The sequence below is a fragment of the Myotis davidii genome, unplaced genomic scaffold (assembly GCF_000327345.1).
Source record: "Myotis davidii unplaced genomic scaffold, ASM32734v1 scaffold242, whole genome shotgun sequence".
Taxonomy (NCBI): Eukaryota; Metazoa; Chordata; class Mammalia; order Chiroptera; family Vespertilionidae; genus Myotis; species Myotis davidii.
In genome coordinates this window covers 3,632,560-3,635,315 of record NW_006295821.1, presented here as the reverse complement: position 1 = coordinate 3,635,315, position 2,756 = coordinate 3,632,560, and the positions used below count along the sequence as shown (strand labels likewise).

The window sequence follows — 2,756 nt, the reverse complement described above, 5'->3', positions numbered from 1 at the left end:
CTCTAATCCAGTGATGGCGAACCTATGACACGCGTGTTAGAGGTGACACGCGAACTCATTTTTTTGGTTGATTTTTCTTTGTTAAATGGCATTTAAATATATAAAATAAATATCAAAAATATCTTTTTCATACTATGGTTGCAAATATCAAAAAATGTCTATATGTGACACGGCACCAGAGTTAAGTTAGGGTTTTTCAAAATGCTGACCGCCGAGCTCAGGAGGTTCGCCATCACTGTCATATACTGTGTTTTTGTCGCTTGAATGAATTTTATTATTTCTTCAAGGTTCTTCACGTGCGTATACCTTAAGAGATATCAAGTAGGCGTAACGTTCTCAAAAAATTAGGGTTGGCACGCAGAAGAATTTTTGAGTCAGAGATTTTGCTGGTTTTGGCACGCACTCACAAAAAGGTTGCCCACCCCTGTCCTAGGCCCTTCCTTGGTTCACTGTTCCCAGCTTTAATAAGTGTCCTTTAAAATTCACCTGTACTCATGTTGTACAATTTTTCCTGCATGGAGTCAAGAACCCACACACTGCTGGTCAGCCCTAAGCAGCTGTGCTAAGGGCCAGGTCCCCTTTCTTGTAACATTCTTGTCTCTTAATACAGAAATAATACATAATTCATAATGAACACATGATATATAACTCATAATACAGTTATAAACAGCTGCCCAGAAATCAACTATGGACTCTTCTAGTATCTGTTCAAGGATTCAAAATAAAGTTATCATCAAACCTTTATTGAGCACCTACTATGACATAGTAAATGCCCTACATATAGAGGATTGAGAAATGAAAACAAACCCAGTCCTTAGGTTTTAGTAGCTGTTGATTTTTACTGACATTTTATTATTTTAGACTTTCTTATGGTTGGTTCAAAGAGAATCAAGGGTTTTTCATTACGCATCTTATAGCTCTGCTGTGATTATTAGTTTATTTATGTAAGCAATCTACCTTAGTGCCTGGCACTTTGGTGCTCAACAAAAGGAAGTTAATGTTAACATAAGAAACATATGGGAGGGAGGGGTCAATTGGGGGAAAAGGAGACATAGGTAAAACTTTAGACAATTAAAAAAAGAAGAAGAAACATTCAAACCTGTAAAGAATTTTTGGGAGTTTATTTGAGCCAAACTGGACAATTGCCAGGAAGCAGAATCTAAACATATTGAGATAACGCTCTGGAAAATGGCAGTTTTTCACCTATTTTTATAAATCACCATCAAAGGAGGAGATGTAAGTAGCTTACATGAAATTCATTGGTGATGGATTAGGGAGGTGGGAGAAAGCAAAGCAAGGAAAACCTGAGTTTGGGTAAAAAGTAAAATGATAGACACATGCTTCTTTTATATAAGTGGTTACAGCATAGTTAGCAGTCAACAATGAACACGATAACAGTAACAATGAGGGAATTTGTAGTCTCAGCCCTGGTGCCCTGAGAGGTCAGGGAAAAAGAAGTTATAAGTTACCCTGACATTCCAAAGTTATGTTATCATAGATGCAAAAAAAAAGAAAAGAAAAACCAACAAAAAAACCACACACGCACAATAGGCTCGTTTAAGATCAAGGTTGGTCTTTGTCCTTTGTCAGGGAAAATACTGGTGTAGGACCTGACTACCCACCATAGGCTGCTTTTTCATTAAAAAGTTTTAATATCAGACCATCCTTTGTTGTTACTTTAGGTCTCTGAGCTTGCAAGACCGCTGCACAGGCCTTGCCTAAATTAGCGAGGTTAGCATGTGGCCCCTTTTTGTCCACACTTTTATCAAGCTTTTTTTTTTTTTTTGACCTGGAGCTCTTGATCTGCTAGCAGAAATCAACAAATTCTGTAAATATAAAAGTGTACACAGAACAGGGAATGGCCAAGTGACAGGGGACAGGCATCTGTAAACAATCCAGTACAATTACGTGTCCAGGACAGCTGACGGTGAAGCTAATAAAGCTCTAGTTTCAGGGGCACAATTGTGGGGCCACTTCTAAGACCCCGAAAGTGGCCCTAGCAATGTTCCCTTGGTCTTGTACTTTAGTAATTTGCAAAAATAAGATAATGTTGCATTCTTTTTCTTTAAAAGGGCTCCCTAATTCTCGCAAGGTTCAGGCCCCACAAAAATCTCAATCTGCCCTATGGTCCATTCGGACAGAAGTAGGAGAGGGCAGGGTCAGGAGAAAACAAAAAAGAGAAAAATAGTTAATGGAAGCGGTTTAAAGCACAGGGACTCACTCCTCTACTCCTAACAACCTTCTAAGCCAGACCCTTTCTTCTGAAAACGTGCTTTCAGCAGAGAGAGCTGGTGGGTTCCGAGCTCTCACCCCAGAGTCTTCGCGTTGGGGCGGGGAGGTCGCGAGACAGCCCTCTGCAGCGCAGACAATCCCACGGAAAACTCGAAAATGCCTGCGGCCAGGCGCCGACGTATCTTGTCCGTCTCGGCCACCGTCTCAGGGACGCCCCGGGCCTCGATTTCTACGCATGCGCATTCCCCACTATTGGCAGCGACGGAGGGAGAGAGGCGGAGAGCTGGTGATGTGGAAGCCACCGGGAGTATTTGCTGGCGACACCGCGTGTGGGCCGGAAGTGGAGGAGTCAAGAAGGCGCCGCAGGACCTCCGGCTAGAGCTAGACTGAGGCGACGGCGGCGGCCCCTCGCCGGGAGGAGGACGATGTGGAGCGACGGAAGCGGCGCGCGGGGACGCTGCTACGCGGCATCTGGTTGCGTGTCCGCGGCCGACTGCGCAGCCCGCGAGCAGGTCTAAGTAAGT

The 2,756-nt window shown here is 43.5% G+C and overlaps 1 protein-coding gene and 1 pseudogene across 1 annotated transcript in view; both read left to right on the top strand.

Moving 5' to 3' along the window:
* The first annotated feature begins 2,590 nt into the window (after window positions 1–2,590).
* The window catches only part of ABHD13 (abhydrolase domain containing 13), a 23,359-nt gene continuing 23,193 nt past the window's right edge, over window positions 2,591–2,756 (top strand). Inside the window, exon 1 of the mRNA XM_006770696.2 lies at window positions 2,591–2,750. The gene's annotated coding sequence lies outside the window, so the exon portion shown is untranslated. The remainder of the gene's footprint in view (window positions 2,751–2,756) is intronic.
* The window catches only part of LOC102773380, an 11,421-nt pseudogene continuing 11,343 nt past the window's right edge, over window positions 2,679–2,756 (top strand).